Source organism: Artemia franciscana, chromosome 15 (assembly GCF_032884065.1).
Source record: "Artemia franciscana chromosome 15, ASM3288406v1, whole genome shotgun sequence".
Taxonomy (NCBI): Eukaryota; Metazoa; Arthropoda; class Branchiopoda; order Anostraca; family Artemiidae; genus Artemia; species Artemia franciscana.
The window spans coordinates 15,016,005-15,040,411 of record NC_088877.1 but is presented as its reverse complement, the minus strand read 5'-3'; the positions used below and the strand labels follow the sequence as shown (position 1 = coordinate 15,040,411).

Here is a 24,407-nt window from a genome sequence, read left to right as displayed (position 1 = left end):
TACCATAGGTGACACTAATTATTACGAAACTACGCCATTGTTTTACGTTATCGTCTGTACCCGTTGCGTAAACACTTAATTCTGTCAGATTTAAAGAAATCGAATACAATGTGCACAAATTTACACAAATTTCTAGCCAAAAGTGAACAGATTCTTACTTACAATTGCCTCTCTCGTCATAGACATCAAGTTCACCGGAAACAAATAAATGGTTACACAAACTAGCAGAAGTTGCAAACCCCTCATCGATGAAGATGATTATTGCCCGATAGCTGATAATTATTTACAAGTCCTCTACATATCTTACCACTGGAACCAAATTGGCTTAACCATCAAATACACCGGAAACAAATAACAGGTGCACCAGCTAGCAAAAGTGGCAAACCCCTCATTCCAGAAGATCATTATAAGCTAACAGCCGTTTCTCGCACAAAGTGAATCGATTCTTACTTATAAGTCCCTCTCCCGTGATAGGCATCAAGTTCACAGGAAACAAATAAATGGGCACAGCAGCTAGCTTAGTTGCAAACCCCTCATCCCTGATGTTGACTGTAGCCCAACAGCTGATTATTACTTACTAGTCCCCTAAATGTCTTACCACTGGAACCAAATTAGTTTTACCATCAAATGCACTGGAAACAAATAATAGATACACCAACTAGCAAAAGTTGCTAACCCCTCATTGCCGAAGGTCATTATTACCTAACAGCCGACTGTTGCTTACAAGTCCTCTATATGTCTCACAATTTGTATCGGCCTAGATTTCGTTTCAGAGTGTACCTTACTACTGAAGTTTTCAACTCGATTGCCTATCGATTGCCTTTGAAACAAATTCTATCCGTCTTAGTTCAAAAGTTGATTTTTTTGCCGTAGGCCAAATTTCCAACGTCACCACTTAGAAAGGAGCCAAGGATAAGCTCCAATTTCTTTAGCAATGAACGAACTTTTAAAGTTTATTAAACACATCTGATACCATTTCTCCACCGCAATCCAAAGTCCAAAAAACCGAATGATAAACTCAGCTAAATACACGAACAGAAATGGGTAGAAACAATAGATGGCAGCACTTTCGGACCTGTGGGAAAATGCCACAGTTTTGCTTCTATAAATTTTTCTATTTATCACTCAAATAAGATATATTGGCTGTGGGGCTGGGTAACTGCCACATATATTTAACAGTCTTAGATTTTAGTCCATCTTCAATTTGAAAGTGGTGCCTGCCTACTTGCCTGCAAGAACGGAGCTTTCCACTCGAAAGCAAAAATATGGTTTGATGAAACGAAAGCTTGGTTACACAACTTCGGATCCTCCTTTCTGACATAGGCTATATAGCTCGACTTCACTTAGCACACCGTAGGCTCTGGCTCGTGGACAAGCAAAAACCACTCTTTTTGGCCCCAGACAAGAGTTCTGCGGTGCTTTCCAAAATGTTATGTCATATTCATCAATCTGGCCTGAGGTCCAAACTTTCCGTAAAAATCGCACAGGTTAGACCTTTGCCAGTTTCAAGGAACAAGCTGAGATCGGCAGCATAGGAAAAAAAAACGGGACAAAACCAACACAATTCTCTTGCTCTAGTTTGAATTTTCACTCCTGTTCCTTAAGAACAACGAAGACTATTAAATTTGAATAATAACGTAATTTTAATCCGTAATGAGACTATCCAAATTAGCAAAGGATTTTTTATGAAATAATTTCCATTTGTTTCAGAGTTTAAGGTCACTCCTTACTTTTGTTTGATAAAAAAAATAATTTTTACACAATTTTTGACAGTTTTTCAAAATACAAAGTCAACACAATTTTAATTAAAAAAATATATATGACAAAAGTAAAGCACAAAGTTGAAACCTAAAATAAACAAAAGTTACCATTTTATAGGTTATTGCAAATTGCACCTTTTAGGAAAAAATGTTTTGAATAAACTGGCCCGTAATAATCAAGAATATTTTTCAAACTCTAAAATTTAGCGCCTATCATGAAGTGAAACTATTAAGGTTTTTGAAGGGTGTGTTATCCTAAATCAAAAGAAACTGTTTGCATCCAGTTTATCAAAAAAGAGGGTATCCTGTATTTTAAGGACAGCTGAGGGTAGTGAATTGAAGCATCCAGGACATGTTAAGGTGGATATGGAAAAGTAATTGGAAGGCTACCGACCTCCTCCAATGCATGTTAGTTGCTCATCTTCAAGAAGTATTCGATCAAAACATTGAAAAAAACAGTCTTGTTCAAAAAAGGAAAAGCTCTAACAAATATGGCTATATGGATGACATAACGCCTGACAGCTTCGGAGAGGGGTGCTGAACAACTTTCTATTAATTTTTTAGTTACATTTATTTTAAAAATGTTCCATCAAAATTTTAAAAAAGTCTTCTTGCTCAAAATAATCAAAAGCTCAAATAACTACGCCTATGGGGATCACATAACCTCCGAGAACTTTGGAGAGGAGTGCTAAACACAATAAAATACACTGTGTCCCAACTGATTGTCAGTTTAAGGTATCAGCAATATATATGTGTAGGCTATTTGTTTTAAGCTTAGCATTTCAGGAGATGTTGAAGAACTATCAGATAATAACCAGTCCCTCATCCTTTTCAGATTCTTCCTCCCCTTAGCATTTGTGATCATTTTGAAAAAAGTCATTTCATTCAAAATAGTCGAAAAGTCTAGTAGCTTTGCCTCAAGGGTTGAAAAGCATCCAAGAACCCCCTGGGGAAGGATTGTAAATTGTGACATTTTTACTTTTTTAAATGCAGGATCAATCATTTGGAAAAAGGAGAAATTTTGATTCTAGATGGGTTTGAAAAGTCTTAGGGTATTATGGTGAATTTTGGGGAATGTCAAGGAGCATGTTAAACTAAATGTAAACACACTATATACATCCTGTCTATCAAAAAGTTGTATCCACAATATTAAAAGAACACCTAAGGATGGTGAGTTTAAACTTTAAATGCATGTTGAAGAAGACTTCAAAAAGTTGTCGGAGAGCAACCTCGCCCTCGGACTTTACCTTTTTGGCTTCCCTTCCTCCTAATATTTCTCTTGAAAATCTTGGACTACTGATCTTGCTCAATATAATAAAAAAGTCAAATAACTTTTCCTCCAGAGATAATTTAACCCCCACAGCCTTTAGGGGTACTGAACAACTTTCTATTAATTTCTTAGTTACACTTATTCTAAAAATGTTCCATCACAATTTTAAAAAAGCCTTCTTGTTCAAAATAACCAAAAGCTCAAATAAATACGCCTATGGGGATCACATAACCTCCGAGAACTTTGGAGAGGAATGCTAAACACAATAAAATACACTGTGTCCTTATTGATTGTCAGTTTAAGGTATCAGCAATATATATTTGTGGGCTATCTGTTTTAAGCTGAGCATTTCAGGAGATGTTGAAGAACTATCAGATAATAACCAGTCCCTTACCCTTTTCAGATTCTCCCTCCCCTTAGCATTTGTGATCATTTTGAAAAAGATCATTTCATTCAAAATAGTCGAAAGGTCTAGTAGCTTTGCCTCAAGGGATGCAAAGCATCCAAGAACCCCCTGGGCAATTATTGTAAATTGTGACATATTACTTTTTTAAATGCAGGATCAATCATTTGGAAAAAGGAGAAACTTTGATTCTAGATGGGTTTGAAAAGTCTTAGGGTATTATGGTGAAATTTTGGGGAATGTCAAGGAGCATGTCAAACTAAATGTAAACACACTATATACATCCTGTCTATCAAAAAGCTGTATCCACAATATTAAAAGAACACCTAAGGATGGTGAGTTTAAACTTTAAATGCATGTTGAAGAAGATGTCAAAAAGTTGTCGGAGAGCAACCTCGCCCTCGGACTTTACCTTTTTGGCTGCCCTTCCTCCTAATATTTTTTGAAAATCTTGGAATACTGATCTTGCTGAATACAATAAAAAAGTCAAATAACTATTCCTCCCGAGATGATTTAACCCCCACAGCCTTTAGGAAAAACATTTAAGTTACATGAGTTTCCCATTTTTTATATACAAGGCTGGTTATTTCAGAAAGGCTGTATGTTTCATCCCGAGTCTCATAAAAAGCTAAGAATATTAAAAAAAGCTTTTAGAAATAGTTGAGGGGATTGTGAAACAAAATAAAAGCCCTCTGGGCTAAGCTTGTGAGTCTTGTCAGAATTTGATTTGATTAAAATATATAAATAGACGGAACATGGCTAAAAAAAAGTCTTGCAATGACCACAAAAACAGACCTGCAGAATACTGAGGTTGAAAGAGGAAATTTAGAAATACTAAAATCCGTATTTTTAAGCGGGGATATGTTGTTGGGCATTTCAAATATAAGCAATAGCTGCCTGGGACCTTTGTCCTTTTATATTTAAATATCTTTAGTCCCTGGTCCTTACCAAGACTTTGGATTGCTTTTAGTAATGTAAGTGTACGTGATTATTATGGTTATAAGTTTTATCTTGTACCTCTGAACTGTTGGTACCAGGCTACCTGCAGTTTAATATGCTAACCATAGCTATTTCCCGCTGAATCCATTCACCCAAATTACTCCCTTATCCCATTTATGGCAGTAGCCCTCCTGAGTTTCATTACATTGGAGTGGGTCGAACGTGTATATCCCACTACGCCTAGTGGTTATAAAATAACTACTTTTCTTAATCTGGTTGCTATAACCTGTTCGTTTCACCACATCTGGTTGTAGACAGAAGAAATGAGCCGAGAAGATAAAGTTATAGCTTAAATAATAATGGCGTTGTCTTAAGGGAAGATCAAAATGACTTCTCTCACAGCAGTGCTAGAAATCCCAGATATCATACCGGAATACGTGGGAATTTCCGATGCCGAAGAATTTTTCGAAAAATTACGAATTTTCGGCGAATAAAGAAACATTCGACTGCACATTTAAAGAAAAATGTTTAGCAGCCAGATTAAGAGAAAGTTCCTTACATTATTTTGAGTCAATAAGGGATAAGGAAACAAATGATATGAACAGTGTTATTGAGTCCTTCAAAACCGGATGCATTGAGACAAGTCTATCAAAAAGGCATGAAACTGAGGTATTTACTTTTAACGCATCAACCAGTTCTCGTAAATATGTAGTTAAGATTTTCATTCTAGTATGCTTGCAACTAGACAAAAGCGGAAGCAACGAAACGGTAGAAATGTACAATTTACATGCGTTTAAACAATGGTTGCAAAAAAAGCTTCTAAGGCTAATATTATCACGAGAACTTGAAAATCTCGAGCAAGCTATTTCCTTGGCAGAGATAGAAGTCCAAATTGATGGAACGACAAAAAAGTTTTATCAAATATTTATAAATATCATTAAAAATCAAGACAATGATAACGGTAGGATTGCAGAAATTGCGGAGCCTGTTCGTAAAGCTATGAGGAGCAAGGAAGGCCCGAATCCATCCCCATGAACAGATTCATCCTCATTTGGTGAAAATTCAATGGTATTAGGTTATAATGTCTAGGGATACTAAGCATACTTGACATCAACCTCCTCCTCCTGCAGAAAATAGTAGTGTGAATAGGGACAAGTCAGAAATATATAGAAATAGATATAAACCCTGCGGGGGTAGAAAACGACTAATCGAAACAAATAATATAGGAAAAAGATTCAGCTGCTATTACTATGGCATGCCAAACAATTGTGGGACACAATATCACATCAGGATACTAAATGAAGGCTTAACGTACAAACCAACAAACAAACCAACGAACAAACCAGCGTTGACCAGTAGTCGGAAGAAACTTAGGAAGACAAGGACAAAATAATACTTAGCAAGTACCAAGCAATATTCTCGAACTTGTACCTTGAAATTGGGTAGTAAATCATACGTTTGGCAAAATAGCCTTGGAGTGGCAGAAAAGATTCCAGATACAGATGCTAAATCTTTAAACGTCAAGAATTAAGTTTAAATCTAACCAGTCAAAGAAAAATAGCAAGAAAAGAAGAAACAAGATAATCATGCAATGACAAAAACTGAATTTTTAATGCAGTTTGATCTGGCTCATTTGCCAGAAAACATTAAAACCCAAGGTGGAAATACTACTTCAAAAACTACCTCAAAAGTTATGGCACAAGAGCTAAGCTTTAAACCAATCTTTTACAAAAAGATCAGGTCGATTTAAGCCCCCCCCCTATTGCAATAGAGGCCCTTGAGATTCTTAAAAAGGAAATATTGAAGGAACCAGTACTTAAATTACCAGTTCCTTCAAAAGAGTTTTGCCAACAGACTGATGCGTCATCATGTGGCACAGGAGCAGTAGTATTGGACATAGATTCTAGTGGACAAGAGTCAATAATCCAGAATTCAAACCCTGGCATGACGGAGGCTGAAAGAAAATATTCAACGGTCGAAAGATAATGTTTAGAAGTAACATTGCACACCAAATATTTTGACCAATTTTTGTTAGCCAAAAACTTTTCTTAGGTGTAGAACAAAAATCGCAAATTTGGCCACATAATATACAAAATTGTTCAGAAAGACTAACTTGATAGGTTCTTTGATTACAAAACTATGATAGGAATTCTGTTTATATAAAAGTCTGTACTAATCTATTGCCACATTTTCTTTCTAGAAACCCAGGAATAAACATTAAATTAAATGTCACAGCAACTCTAAATACCCCCATTGCCAATAAGAATATTTTATCGAAAAAAATTAGTGCCGTCACAAAGTCATTTTTATTCAACGGCAAACAGCTACCAGAACCTCTCAAACACAGTAAGGATGTTAAGTTGATGTAAGGATGTTGACTTAGATAAAGAGAAAATCTACTTATAAGGTCTTACAGATCGTCATAGGAATATAGGAAAAATGAACTAAATGTTCTGCCAGTTATCCCAAAAACCCAAGAGGTAGAGATGTTACAGATGTCAGATTCAGTAAGTGGTGGCCGCATGGGAGGTGCAAAAAACATTGGCAGGATAAAAAGGAATCTCTATTTTGCAAGTATGTACAAAAGGTAAAAAGATTCATTCGGGGATGCGAAGAATATGTTAAGAATACTAATACCCCCCCCCCCCAAACTAAATGATTACATAGCACACCACTATATAGCCAAATTAATTCATGAAATTAAATAACGAGATGTTTATTATATCCAAGTGTATACTTTGGCGCCGGGAAAGTGTGGTGGCATTTAGCATACATAGTGTAAACAATTAGGTATTTTCAACACCACCCCAAACACTTAACATCCAAACCGATTGGCAACTAAACACGAAACTAAATAACCAGAAATTCACTAATTTGATCACAAACCACGAGTTGCTTAACAAATAAATGCAGGAATTAGACTGGTATTTTGAATCTGTGGCAATAGCAAATAAGGACTCAAAGATAGTACAACATAGTGTGGAACTGTCGTTCAACCATAAACTTTATCAGATATAATTTTTTTCGATGTTATACCTTCTTAAAATCCTTATAGGAAATGGAAAAGTAGAAGTATTTGTAATATGGACAGAAGAATGTAAAACAAAAAGATAACAGAGAAAATGAAGAATTATTGGGGCTATTAAAAAGCACAGCTGGAGCTATACAAACATAGAGAGATTCCATAAAACATAAGCTTATATGGATAATACTACTTTCAAATTATGTCTGTGAGGTTGTGTCTAGCAGTAATCTTTTAATAAAGACGTCCACATTGCTGAGAAGTCTCACCCAGTGAATAATCATTTTAGCCGTTTAAAACCGCTAATATGCTGGTAGGTCCTAATGTATTAAAAAAAAAACTAATAACTAATAGCAGTGTGCCTTGATAAATTGATACCTTATTGGCCATAAGTGTGGAACCATGTTGTGAAATTTTTTGTTTTTGTAGAATGTGTTGAAATTACACTTCGGGGCTCTTATTTTTCTAGTTCTTTTTGGGATAGATGGATAGCATGGTAGGAAAAACATTAGAGGGCACCTGGATTGCCATTAGTGGCAGGAATGACCATTGAATTACAACAGGCAAGAACTGTAGAATCTGTCTCGCAAATTTTATTCGAAATCGATCTATGACATATTAAAGATTTATGATATTCTAAATAGAAGCTTACCAAAAAGCTGCAGAAGCTTACTTCAAGAAAGGAAGGGAATTCTTTTCTTAAGAAAGCACCCCCTGACTGAACCTGTCAAAATAAAGGTGTCAGAAAGCAATCAGGAATACCTACCATTTATTTTACTTGAGCTCTCTAATGATGTAATTTGTTTTGTTGCACGATGCCTCCTGGCTGAGTGAATTAAAAATTCAACTGTATTGTAAGTGTATGTTTTTCACTTTTGTGAAAGCAGAAATTGTCGTAACTGACCAGAGGATTAAGCTGAGACATTTTGCTGTAACTGTATAGCATTTATTACAGACCTTCATGAAGAAGAAAGAATTATTACACTGCGAATATGAATAATAGCAAGAACATGGCAAGAAAAGGTTGACATTTGTTGAAGCACTCAGCTGTTTTGACTGTCTAAGTAATTGACGCTCTATCTTTGCATTTTTAAAGCTGGACTCTGAAGTACACGGAATTTTTCAGTATTTGGATCTACAGAAGGAAGTACAAGATAGTCAGATTGTGTTCAGAATACAGTAGTAAAGAGAGAAAAGGTTTATTTATATACTAGTCCATAATGTTTTAGCGAATTCAATAACTTTGAGAACAACAAGACTGACATTGTCTAACCTCTTTTTGATGATTGCATTTTACTTGCCTTCCTGTAAACAGGAATCCCCTTTGTATGGCTACGTAAAAACTTAGGTGTGTAATGTAAAACACCAAATGCAACCGAGTTTATATATAAAGGTTTCAAACAAGTGTAGATCGAATGAATTTAAAGTATCTGCTCTATAATAGACAAACAAACAGCATTATTGTGTCTGATTTCATAACAAAGTATTTTAACTTTCAATATGTTCAGCATTTCTGGTTAGCCTGACACGAACTTGCAGAGCAAATAACTTTTGAAATTGTAAAGCATTTTAGTATTTTCCACATAAAAACACAACTTTCATACTAAAACATATAACAACTCCTTACAAGTCAAACTCCTTAACAAAGGCTTCAAATTGAAAAATTTAAAAATGATGTATATCCAACATTTTATTCTTCCCATTTATAAAAAGTAAACAAAAAGCTCCAGGACATCTCATATTTATACGTTTTCTTTTTACAAGAAAAATAATTTGAATTTTCACACAAATTTCGTCCATCTCATCAGAAAAATACATCAACAAGTGATATGACAGGCTGACAAGAGAATGAGAGGCTGTTGATACATAAATATATCACAAATAAGACTGCCCATACAAAATCCTACAGACCTGACCCTTAGATGGACCAAAAAAACTTTGTTACGTTTGGCTATTTAGTGCTTAATGGTATCGTAGGTAATACGAAATTACAAAATATCTCCCAACTTCATTTTCATTTTATAACATGGAATTATTTTATAACAATATTACAAAACAAAGGAATAAGACGCTAACAAAGTGAAAAGACATATTGAATTCTTTCCAAAGATTAAATATAAAAAAAACAAATTTTTTTAACGAAAAGTAAGGAGCGACATTAAAACTTAAACGAACAGAAATTACTTCGCATATGAAAGGGCCTGCTTCCTCATCAACCATCCGCTCTTTACACTAAAGTTTGACTCTTTCCTCTTTCTCTTAACTCTACTTTTTAAAACAGTAAAAAACTTTAGCGTAAAGAGCGGGGCGTTGATGAGGAAGCAGCCCCTTTCATATACGAAGTAATTTCTGTTCGTTTTAAGTTTTAATGTCGCTCCTTACTTTTCGTTAAAAAAAAGTATTTTCTTTTATTTAATTTCTGAACGTTTTCGAATCAATGCATGTTTTATTTTAGCTCTCCGCAGATGAGTAATTAAAACGAAATTTGCATATTAATTTTTTTGGCTAAATGGCTTTCTCATAGTTTTGATTGAATGATTTTGAGAAAAAACGAGAGGGGGAGGAGGCCTAGTTGCCCTCTGATTTTTTGGTTACTTAAAAAGGTAACTAGAACTTTTTACTTTTTACGAATTTTTTTATTAGTAAAAGATATACGTAGCTTACAAATTAGCTTACGTAACGAACTTCTGTATTCTCATTTTTCTATTACGTATATGAAGAGGTTCACCCTCTCGCTCTTTAAACTAAAGCTTAAAAATTGTCCCAAATTCTTAAGAATGACCCCTGAATCGCAAAAGCCGTAGAATAGATAGTTGAAATTACTAAAAATACTTTAGCGTAAAGAGCGAGGTACTAGGAGGAGGTGAGACCATCATATGCGTAATAATTTCTGTTCGTTTTAAGTTTTAATGCTTCTCCTTACTTTCAGTTGAAAACTTTTTCGTATTTATTTTTTCATTGTTTTTTTTTAATAATTCTGGAAAATCCTGCGGTCCCTTCATGGAAATTTTCTTCCCCGTGACAAATTCCTCCATGGAAATTTCCCCGAACATATCCCCTTCTTATCAACTCCCCCCCCCCGCTCACAACCTAAAAATCCCCCTGGAAACGTCTGTACACTTCCAATAAAGCTCATTCGACAATGGACATGGTTAAGCAGCTCAAAAAACTTAATGGAAAGCACACGTATATCATTATTCAAACGAACAAAGTGCTGGAATTTCAGCAGGCCTCCAAGATCTATAAATACGCTAATGTTCCATTTTCGAAAATTAAACAGCTTTAGTTTAAACAAGGCCACACGAAAAGAGTCGATGACAACCTATCAATTTCCGACGAATCAGTCTCTAAAGTAGACAATACTCTGGAGGTAACTTAAGGCGAGGAAAGGCACTTCTTCCACAAAAGAGGTTGAGTTTCTTGTTGTCCCTAAGCTGTTGGATTTCAAACCTGTTATTCCTATGGAAAAAATTAAAGATGTGGAGCAAGCCCATAGGTTTATCACTCCTCAGAATTTGAAGTACTGCAATTTTGATTTTGCAAGCATGAATCAAGACAGCAACCACCCACCCACTGCAGTACAGAGAGCGTGCCCAGAAGAAGAAGCTACTACCCTCTCCCTCATTAAAAGCTAAGAAAAGGGAAATGCAGACAGTAAAGACCCAATGAGTTACCATGTCTTTTTTTTTAACAAGTAGTCGAAATTTCTGCACTTGTATTGTAATCACTTTGTATTAAATTCAGTTTAAACGACCAAAATAGTACAAAAAGTAAAAACACCGTGTCTGGGTTCTAAAATAAGGCTTGCCTATTCCTGAGAAAACCTTGACGAAAAATTGTCGCAATAAAATGGAAAAGGAACCCAAGCACTGTCTGCACTTTTGTCATAACTACTTTAGCAGTAAAAAAGGGCGGCCACAAATATCGCGTCCATTTCTTTTCCACCTTTTGACCTAGTAAATTTCATCAAAGACGATCAAGTTCTACCAACAGATCTCCCTGGCTAGAACCTTCAAATAGCCGTTTCATTCGTTTTTCTATCTACCATACGTTCAGCTACACAAAAACTGATTTTTACAATTGCATTTTTCTTGGAATTTTAAAAAGTGTAGTTACGAAATTCTTGCTTTCACAAGGCAATCTACCTAACCGCAGAGATTTTCTTTTCAAAATTGCCGTGAAGACTATAGGCAGCCTGGGTAAGAAATGAGCATGGCCATACTGAGTACGGCCTTGGGTAAGAAACTTAAGACAAATTCTCTTCAGCTCTTGGTGGCTATGATCGTTCACAAGTAAAATAAGAGCTTTAAAAAAATCCAGTTCTTATTCTAAGCTGTGTAGTTCTGATCCCAGAACTCAAGCAATTAAAGACCAAGGAAGTTTTCAATGAACTTGACGACTGTACTTACTACGTTGTCAGCATCAAGTTTCTGAACAGCTTCATGCCAAATGACACAAACAGAGTTTACGTCCAGTTTTGGATTCAGAGGGCAAAATGTTTCGTTGAAGACAGCGAGTCAACTTGCGAAAAAGCACTCCTTTATCTGTGGCTTCATGGGCAGGAGCAAAACGTTTTGACTATCAAGCCCAATAGAGAATTTTTGCTGCTCTCGACTTTATTTGCGCCTTTCCTATATCAAGGTTTAAATATGGTCACCATTCAATGCTTTTTCTTCATGGTCAAAGCAGATGTCACAAATATCAAATTTTGGCTTTTTCAAAAAAAATTAAAGGTAGATAACTTCGAAGACCTCACTGCCTTTCCATGACGAAAGTAAAACAGTTCAAAATAGGGATGAAACTTTTTCATTAACAGTGAATAGATATAAAATTATTCAAATGGATATTTTGAACACATATACAGTGTTCATCATCAGCAGTAAAACTAAAAGACATCAATAAAAATAAACAAGATTTATACCTAATAAACTAATTACAAATAGTTTATTGCTCTTATTTTTTTCAATGAAAGAGTGGAGGCAAATCTCTTTGACCTTTTCGGTTCCGGTTCATTAGAATGATCTGACATATTACGTGGACAAAGGTCATAGCTCTTAGGTGAGGTGATATTTACTTTATTTGACCTCAATAAATTATCATAAATTGAGTTCAATCCAAATTCACTTGTATCTCTGTTTAAGGCATTATTCTTGAATAATTTTGTTTAATTTCGATTGTTTCCCTGAAAATTTGCTTTAAACTTTGGTCCCTAGAAATCAAAGAAACATTTTCAAACAAAATAAAATGATTTGGAAAATTAAAGATACATTCCGAGAGGGCCGACGCGAAATCTTCAGGTTTGGTATTTTGCTTTAAAGACTTAAATTTTATTTTGCTTTGATTTTCCAAATTATTTTATTTTGTTTGAAAATGTTTCTTTGATTTCTAGGGACCAAGGTTTAAAGCAAATTTTCAGGGAAACAATCGAAATTAAAAAAATTTTATTCAAGAATAATTAAAATAATATATATATATATATATATATATATATATATATATATATATATATATATATATATATATATATATATATATATATATATATATATATATATATATATATATATATATATATATATATATATATATATATAATTATGATTATCTCTGGTCAACCGCTATACGCCCTCTTGATTGATATCAAAGGGGCCTTTGATAACATTTCTCATGCATCCGCTCTGCTCACTTTAATCCATGCTGGATTGCCCCTAGCTGTCATACGAGTCCTTCGCTCTTGGTATTATGGTTTAAAGATCCGTATCTGTCCGAGTTCGTCTTCATCTCAGTCCAAATTAATTCAAGTGGGTAGAGGAATTAGACAAGGAGGAATTATTTCTCCTTATATATTCAATTCTTGTTTAGCTACTGCCCTTAATTCTCTTTCCTGCTCGTTTGTTTCATTATCTCGAAATCTGTCTTACATTGCATATGCTGATGACATTATCCTTCTAAGCCGGTCCAAGTCTAGTCTTGTTTCTAATTTTAATATTTTAATTAATTGTTTAAAAGGTTTGGGCCTTTCTATCAGTTTTGAAAAATGTCAATTTTTTGTTGTAAATTGTTTAGAGGATAATGTCAGGGCGACTCTCGATTGCGGCAATGGTGTTATTTTTCAGTCGTCGCCAATAGTCACTTATTTGGGATTACCTTATGCTGCTTCGAAAAGAGATTTCAAACCAGTCCTGGTTCAGCATGTTCAGATGAAACTACGCAAGGCATTTGGTCTTTTAATTTGTTTTCGGGGTCTTTACCGTCGGGACGTCCTTGGTCGTATGTATAGCGCTGTTGCTCTGCCTCACGTATTGTTCCCGTCCCTCCTCTTCCGAAATTTCAGACCTTCTGATCTTTCGCCCATTAAAGTTTCTTATTTTAAATTTTGTAAATTTTTACTTGGTTTCCCCCTTTCTTTTAGTAACACTGAGATTGTTTTAAAGCTTAATGTGAAGGATCCTGTAGTCTGTATAAAGAAAAAATATAAAACATTTGAAGATAGGGCGAAAATTAGCCTTTTAGGCCACAATTTATTTCCGTTTTTTAGTAACAGTTCTGGCTCTTCATGATTTATAGGCTAATCTACTTAGCAAGTTTTTTTTTTTTTTTTTTTTTTTTTTTTTTTTTTTTTTTTTTTTTTTTTTTTTTTTTTTTAAGTGTTCGATCAATATTTGATACGTTTTGATTGTAAGTGTTATCAGTTGTTTTTTCTTTATATTATATTGTAGCGTACTCCTCATTTTTTGAGGGAAATAAAGAAAATAAATAAATAAATTATATATAATTATATTATAATTATAAAATATAACGAGCAGAAATTATTCCATGTTTTAGGTTTGATTACCATTTCTTCAACCTTCACTCAAAACGCTAGAGTTTGACTTTTCGTCATAATTCTTTAAGAAAAATTGCTCAAACACATATGCCGTTTGATTTGGGTACAATTTGTGAGGTTTTTGAGGACAGGTTGAGATAGGGGCTATGAAAGTTTATTATTCATTTAAGTGTTAATGCTGCTTCTAACTTTCAGTTGAAAATTTTTATTTGATTTTCAAATGAGAATGAACGAGATGCGTAAGAAAAAACGAACCTTTTATTTTTTTTTTGTCCATATCGTTTATTTTTCTAAGTTTTGTTCGGAAAATGACAGATTTCTTCACTATTCTTAACCATATAAGATAAACCTTCACAAAATTAAGATTGGGGTTCAAGATGTAATTACGTTTAGACAAACCTGATAAATTGTTCAGCATACGGGTGTGGTAAGGCGCTGAACTTTACAGCCTTTGCCCAAAATGGAAAACTTCTTATATTTGAGTCATATTCCCAGATATATTGCCGTTTCTTTCTCTGACAAACTGGCAATGATGATGACAAAAGCTGAAAGCAGGTTGGATGTATTGTTGTTGTAGTTTTTATCATGTGGGTTTCAAGAATAATACTTGTTCTTCGTCTAAACAGATTGCCTAGAAATCGTTGCTGCTTTACTGGGGAGTATCCTTCTGTTAAGACAAACAACAGAAAAGGAAAAACAAAATTGGCCAAATACAACCTGAAAAATAGCAAGAAATAACATTCACTTAACTCGACTGCGAAATAAGATCATAAGATCTAATGGGGAATCAAGAACATGCTACGAAACGATATATTTATGGGCCAAGAAACCAAAGTTGCAAAGAATCACAAAAACAACGAGCAAACAAAAGAGCATGAGGGGAAGATACTAGACCCATTAGCCCTAATTATTTTTTGTTGTTTATTTGTTAGATTTAAGTTTTTCCTACCCTTGACTCTCTGTTTCATCCCCTCCCCATTAATATTGAATACTTCATAATATTTAGTTCTCTCTTTGATTTGAAAGCAATATATTTATCCCGCTGACTCGCTAATTAGCTTGAACAGTAGCTGCACAGTTATAATAACTCGTCCTGATCAAAACCTATTTTTGGACGGCCAGAATTAAATGAAAAATTGCCGGGTGTGGAAAAGAAAATTAGTTCTTTCCTTGGGAATGAGATATGACTTTAAATATATGTCAAATAAACTGTGAAGCCAATTTTTTATCATTATACGTTTCAATTTTACTCATTATTTCCCACAGAAAAACTTCGTGTTTTAAAATTAATAGCTATAAATGTTAAAAGGTAAAACCAGTTTTATCGCCTGAAATTTTTAGGAGAGAATTTGCACTCAGAATTCCACCGCTTTGGTTCCACCTTGACCTATATGACCCAGCAGGCACCTTGGGTTGTTAAATTGGGAGCTAGTCTAAAGACAGGTTACATTATGGGTTTAGCCGAACAGATGAAAAATACTTAGGCTATAGAGAAAATAAGTTTAATACACAATATCAAACTTCTAGTTACCTTCTTCGTCAAGGTATATCTATATCCAACTGAGTACGGAGGGTTTTTACCCCAGAGAATGTTGGTGTAAATCCTATTAGCCCAGCCCTCGGCAGTTCTCTAACCAATCGTGGACAAGCACTGAAGGCAAGACACCAGAACGTCTTTTCTTGTTACCCGACCAAATAGGACAACTTTCAGCCAGTGTTGCCAGATGTAGCATAATTAAACGGAACGTAGCAAAATTAGGAACCAGAAGCATCCAAGCATAATCCTCCTTAGGCTATCATAATTTTAGTGTGATCTAAGACGATGTAGAACAACTCATAACGTCACATCAATAAAACGAACACTTAAAATGGTTTATCGAATTTTTCGACCAAACTAAAGTAAAATTTTCGGCACATCGACAGACTTAAGAACCATCTTATATTTTTTTGTCCTGATCCTGTGGTCTATGGCAAAGGAAAGAGAACGCAAGATATTTGAATTTAAAGATATGTGGTGATTGGTTTGACTCGGTTGGTGAAGATGATTGTTTAATGAAATTTTGAGATTTAGAGGAGTTTCAGATTGCTGTTGTTTGTGGTGAACAATGAGTGAATTTTTTTGTACAATGATGCAAGACACTGAAAGTAACAGCAAAAGATTCGAAAGTAGTCCAAGAAATGGAGCTTGATAGAACGAAAATGACTTCTATCACAATGAAAATTCTACACAAGGATGAAAATTCTCAGATAGTTGCAGAGCTCAACGAATCTACCGACAATACACTGGATAAGTACTTGTGTGTTCTAGTAAAATACGCCAGGAAGAGTGATGGGAAGATCTGCAGAGATTTGTTCGGGACGATCAGACTTGAACCTACCAATCTTTCTGCTGATGGTATTTTTTCGCAGTTGAGAGGTTTTTCGTTGGCAAAAATCTATCTTTGAACCATATCGATGGTCTGGCCAGTGGCGGTGCGTCTGTGATGGTTGGGGCCAACAATTCCATTTATCAAAAGCTCTTGAACTCAAAGGACTCTAAAAACTTGGTACTTTTGAAATGTGTTTGTCATTCAGCCCATCTATATGCTGCTGCCGCTAGAGCTGAGATACCAAAGAATGTCGATTGCTTTGTGAGGATGGTTGTTAATTATGTTTCTTCAAGTTCAAAAAGAACAGCGATTCATATAGAGTTTCATGAGTACTATAAACAACCCTGAACAGGCTGCTTAAACTTGCAGACACGAGATGGCCTGCTGCTCACCAGTACATTGCGAGACTTCTCGATCTGTGGAGTGCTTCTGAATAATTTTTCATGCTAGCTTCAGCAGAATACCGCCAGGTTGCTGCAGACAAAATCTTGATAGATATGGAAAACCCGTTCACAAAAGCGTATTTGCCTTTTCTTAAGTATGCTCTCAAAGATTTCAATTCCTTCAATGCCTTGTTCCAATCGGCAAAGATTCTTATCGGATATTTGCAGTCTGAGTGCGAAAAGTTCATCAAGGCTCTTTGAAGCAACTTCATCCAAAAAAGGTTTCTAAGAGACTCTACAAAGATCAATCGTCAAACCCGATTCATTTCCGATCATTAGAAGACGTCTTTTTAGGAGATGAGTGTGCCCAATAGCTTTCGACATCCGTGCAGAGTGGTAAAATAACCCCTGAGGACGTGAGCACTTTCCGAAAAACTTTCTGGTTTAGAGAAAGGTTGAGCAAGAAAAGTGGTGAGCACTTTCTGTTTAGGTTTCTACACTACCGCAGTGACACAGACGCTCAAGCAATTCCCGCATGGTGATCCTTTTTTTAAGTCCCTTCAGTTTTAAATCCAAATATAGCCCTGGGAACTGAAAGAACTAGTATTCCGTCACTAGGTTTCGTAGTGAACCGATTTCCAAGTCTCATGCCAAAACTGACAGATATTGACTCCCAGTGGCGCAAGCTGCCATATGCTTTTAGTGACTCCGAAAAGATAGATATGAGCAAAATTCGTACAGACTTGATGAGGAGAAAAATACGCAAAATGAGAAACTTTACCGACGAAAGCGTTTTTCCACATCTGGCAGAACTCGCCGAGAGGGTGCTCTCCCTACTGCATTTGAACGCAGACTCAGAAAGAATTTTTTCTTGGATCAGTGATGTCAGGACAAAAAAGCGAAATAGGTTGAAGAAAGAAAGTAATGAAGACGTGCTGGTCACAAAATCACGACTAAGAACAAAAGATATAGTTTGCTACAAATATGTCCCTACAGACAATCAGATCAAGCTCCACAATTCCGAGAGCCTCTACGTATCCACCCCACCCCCTGGTCAAGAAGTCGAATCAGAAAGCGAAGATGAAGATGATCATTGAATATGAACTGCATTTTCCCTTTTTTTTTTAATGTATCTGAAGTAGAATTTTGATGAAGATGTAAGACAATATGTTTTTCAAATGCCACTAACCGATTCGAGAAGAACGACGACATGCGAAAAAGGACGAAAAACTTGAACCAAATTGTGAACCAAGATCCTTTTCTGGACATAAAAAATGCCTTTTTACTTATTTTCTATGCTATTTTACCTTTTTCTTTGCCTCCTTTGTTTATACCCCGCTTTTGTTACCTTAGCAGGTTAAAAATAAATTATTAGGCTATTATTACCAGATTATATTCTATTCAGAACCATTATTAAGATAAGACAGAATTCGACTAGTCTTAACTGATCAACTTTTTCGTGAAACCTGGGAAAATATAGAAACGTAGCATAAATCTGTCCAAAAAAGCATAATTTTGGGCTCCAGGAAGCATTGGGTTCTCCGTCCGATCTGACAACACTGCTTTAAGCAGAGAAAGGTCAAGAGCTTAAAAAGAAACTTCGTGTTTTCTAAGTGAAATTACTTGGGTTTGTGTGAGAATTTAAATTGTATTCTTAAAATTTCCTATTTCATCAAAGGCGCCTGAAGAAAATTTTCCGGGAAGGAGAGCAGACGCCAAAAGTTAGTAGAGGCTGGGTGACAGGAAATATATTTCAGTTTATTTCGTAGGTATAAGTTTATTTTTAAATACTTTTAAGAAAAAACTCAAATAAAAGAACAATAAAGTTGCGTGCAAAATGAAACAAAATATAAAAAATTTTAAACGACAAGGATTCCTGGCAAAGGGATCAATTTATTTAATCAATAACATATCTAATTATTATGCATTCATGTTAAAAGAAAATCGAAATCAAACCAAAATTACAAAAATATTACTGCTTCCGTAGATTAAAACACATGTATACTTGATTTTATAAAACTTCTTATACCTTAGAATAGTTCACAGAAACAATGGATATGCTCGAAAATAATCCTGCCTACATAGATACCATGTTTTGATTTTATAACGGCCATGTAAAATATACCTCTTCAATAACAAGACAATTCCCCCCTCGAATTTAAATTATTTATATACTGAGACATTTAAAAAATATAGAATAGCCAAAAGGGCAAGCATCCCAAAAAGAGCAACTTATTAAAAATTCCTTTATTAGATGCATCATAATATCAGAGAACCCTACCGTAGAGGTTTCAAGCCCCAATCTTCAAAATGTAGAATATCGTTTTTTTTCGTTATTTTTTTGTTCTAGAAAAATATCGTCGATGCATGTTTATTTGTTTTGTTGAAGTACTTCAATGTATTAACCAAGTTCATGTTATGTATGTACCGATAAGAAAATTCTATTGTAGAGGGGCTTCAGTTATGTAGAAGATCAAATGGACAGATACGACAATACGGACAGATTTGAACTATGTTATCAAACACCAAAATATTTAACGCCTTCCGATTCAGTGTTTATCAGAAGTTTCATCAAAGTAGTTTGTTCAGAGCGAAACATTAAAACTAAGATTCAGAAAAAATAATCTAATTCAACATTTTTGATTTAATTTTGAATACCAAAAACCAATATATTTAACACCTTTATACTTCATAACTGTAAAAAATTAATTATTTTTCAAAGTGAAAACTAGATAAATACAATCACTCCTGGAAAATAAATAAACAATAATAAAACACAGAAAACTTTTCTGTTCAGGGGGAAAATGCAGAAATTTCAAGACTTCCGTTTTTGGGATGAAAGAGTTTTATGGTACTTGGTACTAACCAAGTGGCATATAGCAATCGCAAATTCTGTCGGTCTGTCTGTCGGTCCCTGTTTTGCTACTTTAGGCATTTCCAGGTAAGCTAGGACGATGAGATTTGGCAGGCGTATCAGGACCAGTTTAAATTAGAAATAGTCATTTTCCCGATTTGACTATCTGGAGCGAGGGGGGTGTGGTGGCCGTTAATTCGGAAAAAAATAGAAAAAACGAAGTATTTTTAACTTACGAACGGTTGATCAGATAAAAAGGAAATTTGATATTTGGAAGGATATCGTGTTTCAGACCTGTTACTTTAAAGTCTGACCAGATCTGGTGACATTGGGGGGAATTGGGAGGGGGAAACCTAAAATCTTGGAAAAAAATTAGATTGGAGGGATCGGGATGAAACTTGGTGGAAAAAATAAGCACAAGTCCTAGATATATGAAAGACATAACCAGTACGGATCCGCTCTCTTTGGGGCAGTTGGGGGGTTAATTCTGAAAAATTAGAAAAAATGAAATATTTTTAACTTACGAACGGGTGATCGGATCTGAATGAAATTTGATATTTAGAAGGAAACCGTGTCTCAAAGCTAATATTTTAAATCCCGACTGTATCTGGTGACATTGGGGGGAGTTCAGGGAGGGAAACCTAAAACCATGGAAAACACTTAGATTGGAGGGATCGGGATGAAACTTGGTGGTAAAAATAAGCTGAAGTCTTAGATACATGATTTATATAAATGGAACGGATCCTCTCTATTGGGGGGGGGGGTAATTCTGAAAAATTAGAAAAATTTACGTATTTTTACTTACGAAGGAGTGATCGGATCTTCATGAAACTTCATATTTAGAAGGGCTTCGTAACTCAGATCTCTTATTTTAAAGTTCAACCGGATCGAGCGTCATTGGGGGGAGGGGGCAGTTGGGGGGTGTACCAGAAATCTTAGAAAATACTTAAAGCGGGGAGATCAGGATGAAACTGGATGGGAAGAATAAAAACCTGTTTAAGATACGTGACTGACATAACCGGATCAGATCTGCTCTCTCTGGTGGAGCTGGGGGAGGGGGGGGGGTAATTAGGAAAAATGGGGTGTCTGTAACTTCCGAAATGGTGACCAGATCTTAATGAAATTTGATATTTAGAAGGATCTTGTGCGTTAAAGCTCTAAATTTAAATTCCGACCAGATCCTGTGACATTGGGGGGAGCTGGAGGGGGAAACCAGAATTCTTGGAAAACGTGAAAATAGGGGTATTTTTATCTTACGAGTAGGTAATTGGATCTTAATGAAATTTTATATTTAGAGGAAATTCATGTCTCAGAGCACTTATTTCAAATCCCGACCAGACCTTTTGACATTGGGGGAGTTGGAGGGGGAAATCTTGGGAAATACTTGGAGTGGAGGAATTGGAATGAAGCTTGCTGGATAGAATAAGCAAATGTCCTCGATACGTGATTGACATAACCGTACCGGATTTGCTCTCTTTGGGGGAGTTGGAGGGAGGTGTTCAGTGATTTGGCGAGTTTGGTTCTTCTGGACGTGCTAGGACGATGAAAATTGGTAGGCGTGTCAGGGAGTTGCACAAATTGACTTGATAAATTCGTTTTCTTAGATCCGACCATCTGGGGGGCTAAAGGGAGAGAAAAAATTAAAAAAATTAGGTATTTATAACTTACGAGTGGGTGATCGGATCTTAATGAATTTTGATATTTAGAACGACATCGTGACTCAGAGCTCTTAATCCTGACCGGCATTAAGCCTCAGATTTTTCTTTTAAATCAATCTATTGATTCTTAGAGTTTTGTTAGAGCTCATACCATATGAGCTCTTGGCTCATAGCTCTTCTTGCCTCGTCACAAAAGCCATTTGAGTTCATGGGTTCTTGGGTTCATGGGTACTTATGCAATGCAATCAAAAGTTGACGGCATGTTTTTTTTTACCAAAAATTGCTCTTCATTAAGTTGTTTTCCTTTTGTTTTCTATAATTATACTAGCTTTCCTGTATACTAATAACTGTAATAACTACTAATAAACAAATGCGTATTTAGGATCATCATGGAAAGCTGATTCTTTGATTGAATATTACTAAAAGTTAGGCTTTTATAGTTTGTTATTTATAAGGATCGTTATTAACTCACCACTCATTACTATAAAGAATTTGATAATTTTTTTTGACTACTCCAGCCAATTTGTATGGAAAAAATACTTGTGGAAAAATGGAAAGTGGTCACTCAGTAACAAATTAGAACTTAAATTTTCCTTATTAAGTGCCAAATTCTATTAGCAGGCAGCCAACAATGGGACAAATACATTTTTTCAATGGTTCTTCCCTAGTCTGCTCTCTTTCCTTTGGTTTTCCTATAAATACTTTATAATTCCAAGTTTCCAGGGAAACTTCAGCCCCCCTTACCCCTCTCCCCTCTGCCAGCACCCATGTATTTCGTGGACATTGTGAAATCTATTTAGATTTAACCGATCGAGAGCCTTTATTTATTCGTTTATTCACTGATGGTTATTTAAGAGTATTTCTACTACTAAATAAACATTCTTTTCTTGGGGCGGGCTCATGAGCAGAAATATAGGACTATAATGTATTTACGAGTTAGCAAAAGAAAAAAGAGCAGAGTCAAAAATACCATGGAAAAATATATGTCGGACCATGTTCAAGCCGCCTCCAATAAGTTTTGACCCTTGACAGAAGCAAAATGAGTTTTATTTTAAGACTAAATGACCCTTTCATTTTTTCTATATGATGAAGTTGGAGGAAAACAAATATCAAATTCTTCAAAGTAAATAATGGTATGTATAAAGCGATCTTAACCAATAACAAAACCATATTAACTTAGAAATTGATAATGTTAAATCAAAGAATCAGCCTTTTTGGTGAGTCCAAACATGTATTTGTTTCGAATTTTAAATTAAAAATCCAAGTTAATAGTAAATAAAATAATTTACATAATTATAGAAAAAGAATGGAAACAGCCTAAAGAGGGGTTGATCATGATAAAAAATGTCGGATGTTTTTTTTTATAATCTGATAATCTGGTTTCAATCTGAGTTTCCTTTACTTTAAACACCCCCTCCCCTGGAAATTTTTTTGCGGGAACCCTTGACTGGGTTGGCTGTCTTCAAAAAAGCTTTAACTTTTAAGATTCAAAAGGAAATGTAATGATTCAGATTTTTTTTTTTTTGCGGGTATAAATCGCATTTAACAATAATTGCTGTAAGTGCTTTGCTTCAACTTTGCTTTATCTCTATGAAAACATTATTCTTGTTGATTAGTGTCGGAAACAAAACAATGGATTATTATAGTATCATGTATTGTTCTTCTTTTTATTTTTAGTTCCATACTACTTTGTTGAAAGATAAGCACAAACAACAAGTAAAACAATAGGGAATTTTTTCCCGTAGACAGTGGGATTGTAACTTTGAATGAATATGTCGAGCCTATATCCAAGGGCCGTCCTCAGCAAAACATAAATGCTTAAAAGTAACTTACATTTAAATACGGCCATTAAAATTAAAAAAAGGAACTTTTAAAATTAAAAAAATATATAAATAATTTCAGTTTTTGTTTCCATAATATCTTAGTGTTAATTTAGATGTCTCAAAATTCCAAATTGATTATTAACGTCCCAAACTTTCAGGTTTTGTTTTTTTGCTTAAGAATCAAAATGTTGTGGTTTAATTATAGTTTTGGACAAAATTTGAATTCTTCGTCAAGTTTTCATTGATGAGAAATTTTGTTGAATAGGTTCTAAATAAAAGCCTTATTAAGGCTTTATTAAGAGCCCATATATTAATCCCAGCCCATGTTAGCCCCATTATATTAACAAAGGCACTATTAAGCCCTCTCTGATACCAATTAAATAAAACAAACAAGTTTTTTTTAACTGAAAGTAAGGAGCAACATTAAAACTTAAAACGAACAGAAATTACTTCGTATATGAAAGAGGCTGCTTCCTCATCAACGCCCCGCCCTTAACGCTAAAGTTTGACTCTGTCTTTCAATTCTTCTTTTTAAAACAGTAAAAAACTTTAGCGTAAAGAGCGGGGCGTTGATGAGGAAGCAGCCTCTTTCATATACGAAGTAATTTCTGTTCGTTTTAAGTTTTAATGTCGCTCCTTACTTCCAGTTAAAAAAATTTGTTTTTTTTTATTTAATTTCTGAACGTTTTTGAATCAATGCATGTTTTGATTTTGGCTCTCCGCAGAGGAATAATTAAAACGAAATTTGCATTTTTTTTTTTTGGCTAAATGGCTTTCTCATAATTTTGATCGAATGATTTTGAGAAATAAAGAGCGGGAGAGGAAGCCTAGTTGCACTCCGATTTTTTGGTCATTGAAAAAGGCAACTAGAACTTTTAATTTCTTACGAATATTTTTATTAGTAAAAGATTTACGTAACTTATAAATTAGCTTACGTAAAGAACTTTTGTATTCTCATATTTTTATTACATATATGAGGGGGTTCGCCCCCTTGTCAGATCCTCGCTCTTTACACTAAAGCTTAAATTTTGTCCCAGTTCATTAAGAATGACCCCAGAATCACAAAAGCCGAAGAATAAATAGTTGAAATCACTAAAAAT

General features: G+C 34.9%; 1 long non-coding RNA gene across 2 annotated transcripts in view; it reads right to left on the bottom strand.

The window, feature by feature from the left end:
* The window catches only part of LOC136036609 (uncharacterized), a 39,324-nt gene that overhangs the window by 1,595 nt on the left and 13,322 nt on the right, over nt 1–24,407 (bottom strand). Inside the window, exons 1-2 of one of the 2 annotated variants that reach the window (XR_010619752.1) lie at nt 15,752–15,833; nt 14,620–14,937 (exon numbers count right to left, since the gene is read on the bottom strand). This is a non-coding gene — a long non-coding RNA (uncharacterized LOC136036609). Of the gene's footprint in view, nt 1–14,619; nt 14,938–15,751; nt 15,834–24,407 lie in introns of those variants that run through there. The other variant, XR_010619751.1, reaches the window with a different exon arrangement.